Genomic DNA, 9,360 nt, shown 5'->3' with positions numbered 1-9,360 from the left:
CCAAAAGCTTTATTAGTTATTATTTTAACGACTTGTTATTTTACATTACTTGTTCAACCCTTTTCAAAACCCCAAAATATACTTTTCCATAACCAATAATAAATCATACTTCCCTGCAATTCCTTGAGAAGACGACCCGAGGTTCAAATACTCGGTTATCAATTTTAAAGGGGTTTGTTACTTGTGACAACCAAAACGTTTGTAAGAAAGGACTTTTGTTGGTTTAGAAGCTATACTTGCAACGAGAATTTATTTTGAATTCTAGACCACGCAAAAATCCTCTCTTCAAAAATGGCGCTGTTGCCGGGGAATTGCAAACATGTGCCTTATTATTGGTTATTGTAAATATTTTTCAAAAAAAAAATCAAATCTTTTTCAAAATATTTTCTTTTTGTTAGTTTTTGTTTTTATTTTTCTCCTACTACTATGAATTTTCATCCCTTTAGCTATGAGTCTGGTTACAACTATGTTGCAGGAAGAGGAAGCTATAACAAGACTATACATCACTGTCTAAGAAATCAAAGATGGATGGAGCCACGAGGATATGATCAACCCTTTAGGCAACAACACCTTCCTAGATATCACAGATAAAAACCATCCTACAATGCATACCAAGCTGATAGATATGGTGGACTGCCTAGTAACTACCAACAAGCCCCACCGTATGCTCAGAGACCATCCTCACAACATAACTATGAACCACCACACTCACAAGCCCCTTTTCACCATTCACCTCCATTTGACCCCAATCCTTATTCACCACACCAACCACTATATGAACCATACCCAGAACCACCACCTCAATATACACCATGTCCATATTCATCAACCCAAGAATCACAGGCTCGCTTTGAAGAATCAGTAGATCAATTTTATGCAACTCTTCATCAACTGAAGCAAGCAATAAATCAATTATCTTCCAGACGTTCAGACACTCAGGAAACCCCCATGGCTTCATGTGGACAATTTAATGAAGAACATAGCATGAAGAAGAAGTTAGAAATTCCGGTGGACAGTGAGCAGCACAATTTTGTATTGGAATAATTGGAAGAAGCTGCGCCTGCCATTAAAGAGGAAGAAGTGGTTGAAGACTTAGGAGATGCTGAACATCCATGGGAAAGTCCAGTTATAGAGCCTCCTTCAAAGACGTTCAAAACTGATGTTGAGGAGGGTGTACAACCTCCAAGGCATCTCATGATTGAAGACTTTGAAGGGGATGGTCAAGAGATGGATTTGATCATTGATGAATTCTTATCTACATTTGTGTCCTCTTCCATTGGACTTGACATGGAGATGAAAGAAGAAGAAGCACAACCTCCCATGCCCTTGGTGAACAATGAAGAAGAGATTGAATTAGAAGAAATCCACCAAGAGGAAGAGGTTGATATTGAAGAAGATTGCAAAGAGGTAGAAGATGTCGAAGAAGAGCACAAGGGAGTGGAGCTTGCACGTTCATTAGAAACACCTCCCCCTAAGTTGCCATCATCCTTCACAACATTCAAGTGGGTAAAATTCATATCCCTTAGCTTTCTAATTCCACTTGAATACGGGCTACTGGAGACGGATGGTCAACTTAGAGCTTTTTGTGGCATTAAGAGTAAAAGGAAGATGGGTCAGTGGTAAGAATTATCCTGTAAGGTTCATTATAGTTGGAAGCTCAAAGTTTAAACGCAAAGGTTGGTATAGAGCTCAACTGAATGGGTCTAGGAAGTTGTTTGGCTGCTTCAGTGAGAATTCAGACTGCTTGCCACCCGGATAGAATCATGATAATCAACTTGAAGATGGGTGTAGAAACAAGATTTGGGATCCAGTAATATATGAGGATCAACTTTGGGAGCTCGAAGCTTGTGGAGAACTTCATCAATGCTTGGTAAATTTACTTAGTATTGATAGAGCTTATTGGAAGTCCAAGCATTGGTGGAAGTTTCAGGATGAATTCAAGCACAAGCCGCCATGACAAGGAGCTCGCCAAATGTCCAACTTAAGGACTTTAACTAAAAGTGCTAGGCGGGAGACAACCCACCATGGTATGATCGTTCCTTTTCCATTTTAGTATGTTTTTGAATTTTTATTGAACCTGGAATCATGCATAGCATTCATATTAAACATTGCATTCTGCATACTGCATTATATATATATAAAAAAGAAGAAAAGGGCACACGACGTGACAGCGTCACCGACGCGTCCGCGTCCCCTGTGCCTTAGGAAGAAAAGAGACTTTACAGAGAGTCATGCGAAAGCATGGCTGGAGGCGTGCCTTTGGCACAAATTTGACCCACGCGACTGCGTCGCTGACGCGTCCGCGTCAAGTGGGAAAAATGCCCCCCACGCGTCCACGTCACCCACGGGAACACGTGCCTTGTAAATCGACGTAAAAAGGGTGTAAGGCCGAAAGTTGGGCTGGAATGGGGCTGGACTCGTGCTAGAAGCACAAGCCTTACCACATGGATGCATGGCTGACGTGTCCGCATCAGATCCCTATAATGGCCATTCATGCGATCGCGTCGACCACGCGATCACGTCACCCTGGAATTTGGCAATAATGAATTTTAAACAGAGAGTTGTGCGAACGCGAGGCTACCCTCGCGCCAGTAGCACAAAATGTGTCACGCGTCTGCGTGACTGACGCGACCGCGTCCCCCACGCGTCCATGTCGCTTGCGTCGCACAACTTATCCAGAGCAGCCAAATATCTTATCTTTTCTTCCCTATATCTAATTCTTTTCTTCCCTTCTTATTTCTTTTCTTCTTTCTTCTTCCTTCTCTTACTTTCTTCTTCTTATCCTTCTTCACTTCTATTTAATTTATTTGCATAGTTTCATTCATTGCATTATTTTCATTAGTGTTAGAAATTTATTTATTTTGCTTGTGGATTACTCAAAGAATTGTTTGACAATTATATAACTTTTTAAAAGGTTGCTTGCATGTTCAATTTAATACTTTCAATGACTTATTTACCATGCTTGCTATGTGTTTGTGAAAAAGCCCGTATGGCATCACGCACTACTTTTATGTTATCCTACTTCTCTAATGCCTGTTTTTCACAAAACCCTTTCCACATTTTATTTTTAATTATAATTGTCAATACAAACGTGATTGTCGGTTTGTTACAAGTAATAATACATTTTTAATCTTTGATGCTTGATCTATGCTACTCATGCCCTTGCCAGCATGCTAATAAACATCTTGCATCCAATACTCCCCATGCCTTGCCATATTTCCATTGATGAACTGATCACATGGAATCGCGACCATGTCTTTTATTCACTATTTTCCTTACTTGGCATGATTATCACTCGTACTGCCTCCCTCTTTGCTCTATCCCTTTGACTTTATGTCTTTTTCTCTTCTCCCTTTTTCAGGTTGGCCACCAGAACGGGTAAAGAGAACACCTCTACAACGAGCAACAGCTGAGGAACCACAACCCCCGCCACCTGCACATCTCAGCATGCACCGAGGACGGTGCAATCTTTAAGTCTGGGGAGGTCGATACCGATCTCCACGGGTTAGTTAGCCCCTTCTTAACACCAATTTTTGTTTTTCATTGTTGCATTTGCATGTTTGATTGCATGTCTGTAATATTTTGTGCATATTTTACCACTTGGTCGAAGTAATATTTTCTTTTTCAAGAAACTTTTTATAGTATTTCACTAATTTAAATTAAAAAACTTTTTGAAAAACTTGTTTGAAGAAATATTATTTTGGAACATGATTTAGAGCTCGAACACACAAAACTAGTGAGATTTTGAGCCTATTTGATTGGTTGCATTCTATCAACCAATATTTTATTTTTTTGTGTGTGTTTTTTCTCTCTAAAATTGTGATCTTTGTCTTGCTTAATTCTATATTTCCATCATTTGATGTATGCATGCACTTATATGATTGAGGCTTTGTTTCACTGAGTTTACACACCCATATGGCCTTACCTTTTATTATCCTTTGCAAACCTATGTTGAGCCTATTTTACCCCTTGTTCTTTACTTTAGCTCATCACTGACTCTAAGCGGAAAACAATAATGTCCTTAATTTGAATCCTTGATTAGCTTAGACTAGTGAGAATCCTCATGAATTAAGTGTGGGAAAAAGTGGGTTTGGAAACGTTTGGTTTGGGAATTGAGTATGTTAGACTTTGTGTGAAAATATGAAAAATGTTAAGAACATGTTTATGCATTTAAAACCTTAATCATATGCATTAAAAAAAAGAAAAAAAAGTGAAAAAAAGTAAATAATAAAAGGGGACAAAATGCCCCAAAGTAAGTGTTGGTATCAATGCATATGTACTGAACTCAAATTTAGGATGCATGAATATGTGAAAAACACAGTTAATGGGAAGTTAGATTTTGTATTTTAATTAAATTGATTGTCTTAAGTTAGGTGGAAAGTTTATGTTAATTAAGGATTCAGATTTTAGTCCACTTGGCCAAATACAATCCTATCTTGACCCTAACCCCATTACAATCCTTAAAAGACCTCTTTATTTGTGTATTGGTGCATTGAACTTTTGTTAATTGTTAGATGAAGAGCAAGCTATAGAAAGCATGATTAGTAGAGAATCGAGAGAATTGACCCTAGACACTTGAGAGTTAGAATGATATACACTACCAAGTAAGGGTTCAACGCTTAATTCTATGTTCCCTGCTTTCATGAGCTATCTTCATTGTATTTAATTGAGTGGTTTTATCAAGCTTTTCACCCACTTATTCATAGGATTTGCATGATTTTACAATTCCTTCCTAGTTTAGTTCTATGATTGAAAACATGTTTCTTTGGTCTTAATTTAGCTAATCTTAATCCTCTCTTATTACCATTCGATGCCTTGATCTGTGTGTTAAGTGTTTCAGGCTTCATAGGGCAGGAATGGCTTAGAGAATGAAGAGGAAGCGTGCAAAAATGGAAGGAACACAAGGAATTGAGGAGATGACCAGCGAGAAGTCACGTGGTCGCATGCCTGACGCGACCGCACAGATTGGAAGCTGCACGAACGACGCGAATGTGTGGACGACGTGCACGCGTGGTACGAAAAACGCTGAGTGACGCGATCGCGTGGACGACGCGGACGCGTGACGTGTGCGATTTGCAGAATTACAAAAGTCGCTGGTAGAGATTCTGGGCCGCATTTCAACCCAGTTTTTGGCCCAGAAACACAGATTAAAGTCAGGGAACATGCAGAGACTCATGATGCTTTTCATAACTCACAATTTTAGGTTTTAGATGTAGTTTTTAGAGAGAGAGGTTCTCTCCTCTCTCTTAGGATTTATGATTAGGATTCCTCTTAAAGGATTTAGGATTTCAACCCTTCATCAGGTTCAATATTCCTTTTACTTTATATTTCGCTTTTATTTTCAGATACTTTAATGCTTGTATTACATATGTTGCCTATTTAGCTTATGAGCCATTCATGTTAGGATTTTCTTTATTTAATATAAATTGAGGTATTTTAGACTTATATGTTATGGATGCTTTAGCTTTATCCAATTTATTTTCATTCAAATAGATTTTCTTCCCTTTTGGCTTTGGTTGATTAATTGGTAACTCTTGAGTTATCAAACTCATTGTTGACTGAAAATTGGAATTCTTCAAGAATTAATTCGAGTTTCAATAACTCTAGCCTTTCCCAAAGGAAAGACTAGGACCTGAGGAATCAAAATTAATTCCTCCGCTTGACTTACCTTCATAGTTAGAAGTTGAATTAGTGGGAGAAAAATCCAATGCTCATCACAATTGATAAGGATAACTGGGATAGGACCTCCAGTTCTCATACCTTGCCAAAAGCTTTATTAGTTATTATTTTAACGACTTGTTATTTTACATTACTTGTTCAACCCTTTTCAAAACCCCAAAATATACTTTTCCATAACCAATAATAAATCATACTTCCCTGCATTTCCTTGAGAAGACGACCCGATGCTTAAATACTCGGTTATCAATTTTAAAGGGGTTTGTTACTTGTGACAACCAAAACGTTTGTAAGAAAGGACTTTTATTGGTTTAGAAGCTATACTTGCAACGGGAATTTATTTTGAATTCTAGACCACACAAAAATCCTCTCTTCAGTGTTCCTCTGCAGCCATGGAGAGGAAGCATGAAAAGCTTCTCTCAGTACAGAGTCAAACAGAGCCCCCACAATCAAACTCTAAGTTTGGTGTTGGGAGGCCACAACCAAACTCTAAGTTTGGTGTTGAATCGCCACATCCAAACTCTAAGTTTGGTGTTGGGAGTCTACAACATTGACCTGATCACCTGTGAGGCTCCATGAGAGCCCACTGTCAAGCTATTGACATTAAAGAAGCGCTTATTGGGAGGCAACCCAATTTTTATTTATCTAATTTTATTTTTATTTTCCTTTATGTTTTATTAGGTTCATGATCATGTGGAGTCACAAAATAAATACTAAAATTATAAACAGAATCAAAAACAGCAAAAAAAAGCACACCCTGGAGGAAGGACTTACTGGCGTTTAAACGCCAAAACAGAGCATGGATCTGGCATTGAACGCCAGAAATAAGCAACATCCTGGCATTTAAACGCCAGGAATACACCCTGAGGAGAGTTGGCGCTGAACGCCAGAACAGAGCATGGATCTGGCATTGAACGCCAGAAATAAGCAACATCCTGGCGTTTAAACGCCAGGAATACACCCTGAGGAGAGCTGGCGCTGAACACCAAAAACAAGCATGGAACTGGCGTTGAATGCCAGAAACATGCTGCAAATGGCGTTGAACGCCCAAAACAAGCATAAAGCTGGCGTTCAACACTAGAAACAAGCATCAATCTGGCGTTGAACGCCAGGATTGTATGCAGAGGGCGTTTTACACGCCTCATTAGTGCAAGGATGTAAATCCTTGACACCTCAGGATCTGTGGACCCCACAGGATCATCTCAGGATCTATGGACCCCACAGGATCCCCACCTACCTCAACTCACCTTCTCTCTTCTTCACCAATCACCTCAATCTCTCTTCCTCATCACCTCTTCACCACTCACATCCATCCATCCTTCCCACCCAAACCAACCCTACATGACTGAAACACAAACATCTCTCCCTCTCCTCCATATCTTCTTCTTCTTCTTCTTCTATTCTTTCTTCTTTTGCTCGTGGGCGAGCAATATTCTAAGTTTGGTGTGGTAAAGGCATAGCTTTTTTGTTTTTCCATAACCATTGATGGCACCTAAGGCCAGAGAAACCTCAAGAAAGAGGAAAGGGAAGACAATTGCTTCCACCTCTGAGTCATGGGAGATGGAGAGACTCATCTCAAGGGTCCATAGCTCAGTAGAAGAGCATTTGACTGCAAATCAAGAGATCCCTGAGATACCTCAGGGGATACATTTTCCTCCACGTAATTATTGGGAGCAACTAAGGATAGGAACACCAAAATCACTAGGGATCAAGCAACAGAGGCAAGGAAGAGACATAAAAGAGCTCAAAAAAGTACCATTGGTCCTTCAGAAAGGCGCCACCTTCACTAAGGTGGACTCATTCCTTGTTCTTATTTCTCTGTTTTTCGATTTTTATGCTTCGTGTTTGTCTATGTTTGTGTCTTTATTACATGATCATTAGTATTTAGTAACTATGTCCTAAGGCTATGAATAATTCCATTAATCCTTCACCTCTCTTAAATGAAAAATGTTTTTAATACAAAAAGAACAAGAAGTATATGAGTTTCGAATTTATCCTTGAATTTAGTTTAACTATATTAATGTGGTGACAATACTTTTTGTTTTCTGAACGAATGCTTGAACAGTGCATAATTTTGATCTTGTTGATCATGAAAATTGTTGGCTTTTGAAAGAATGATGAATAAGAAAAATGTTACTGATAATCTAAAAAATCATAAATTTGATTCTTGAAGCAAGAAAAAGCAGTGAATAGCAAAAGCTTGCGAAAAAAGTGGCGAAAAAAATTAAAATTAGAAAGAAAAAGAAAAAGCAAGCAGAAAAAGCCAATAGCCCTTAAAACCAAAAGGCAAGGGTAAAAAGGATCTAAGGCTTTGAGCATCAACGGATATGAGGGCCCAAGGAAATAAAATCCAGGCCTAAGCGGCTAAATCAAGCTGTCCCTAACCATGTGCTTGTGGCATGCAGGTCCAAGTGAAAAGCTTGAGACTGAGTGGTTAAAGTCGTGATCCAAAGAAAAAAAAGTATGCTTAAGAACTCTGGACACCTCTAACTGGGGACTTTAGCAAAGCTGAGTTACAATCTGAAAAGGTTCACCCAGTTATATGTCTGTGGCATTTATGTATCCGGTGGTAATACTGGAAAACAAAGTGCTTAGGGCCATGATGATTGCATTTTTGACGGTTTAGAATTTCACAAATGAAATCTCGTTGTAAAATATAGTTTCTAAACCAAACAATAATCCTTTCATACAAAAAGTTGTTTGTCACTAGAACAAACCCCTAAAATCTATAAACTGAAGTATTGAACCTCGGGTCGTTCTCCCTAGGACTTACAATAAAGTGCCATGTTATTGGTTATGTGTTATTTTGGGGTTTTGATAAGAAACATGAAAGATAAATGGCAATGGAATTTTATTAACAAAATCGTCTTGGCAAGGTTTAGTTGTCAAGGTTTTTCATCATCATCACTAGCCACAAGTATGGTAGTTGCAAGGATTAATCCCACTTAATTATCCTTTAATCAAATAGCAAAGGAAAGTCAAGTGAGTTACATCAATCCAAGTCCATAAGTCCTAGCTTTTCACTATTTGGATTAATGAAGGCTAGAGTCAATGGTTATCAACTATCAATCATTTGGTCACTAGTAACTCAAGAAATCCTAAGTTACCTTCTCAAGCCAAGAACATAAAATTCTATTCTAACTTCCTTTCAAGTATTTCATCAAACACTTGGAAGGTATAAAAGAAAAATATAGTAAATCACAACAAGAATGAATTCTAACTATAATTGAATGCAAAGAATTAACAACAACAATCAAGGAAATCACAATTATCATGAATTACCTCAAATTGCTTTATTGAAAGAAAATAAAAGGACAAGAGTATCTCAATTACAAAACCTAGAAACAAAATAAGAGAAATTACAACAAGAGAATAGGGATAGAAAGAAGAAACAAAGTGTAGCAATCACCAATTGGAGGTAGAAGTAGAAGGAGACTTGAATTAAACCTAGAATTATGAGATCCTAATCTAACCTTAATTTCTAATCTTAGAGAGAAGTGAGAGCTTCTCTCTCTAAAACTACTTCTAACTACTTCTAAAACTAAACTATAACTAATGATGACAAGTATGTTGATTCCTCTTCAATCCTTGGCTTAAATAGCATCATAAATGAGTTGGATTGGGCCCACAAGGCTTCTAAAATCGCTGGCCACGTGTTGCATTAAGTGGGTCATGTGCCACCAT

Source organism: Arachis duranensis, chromosome 10, assembly GCF_000817695.3.
Source record: "Arachis duranensis cultivar V14167 chromosome 10, aradu.V14167.gnm2.J7QH, whole genome shotgun sequence".
NCBI classification, from domain to species: domain Eukaryota; kingdom Viridiplantae; phylum Streptophyta; class Magnoliopsida; order Fabales; family Fabaceae; genus Arachis; species Arachis duranensis.
This window is presented reverse-complemented; position numbering follows the sequence as displayed.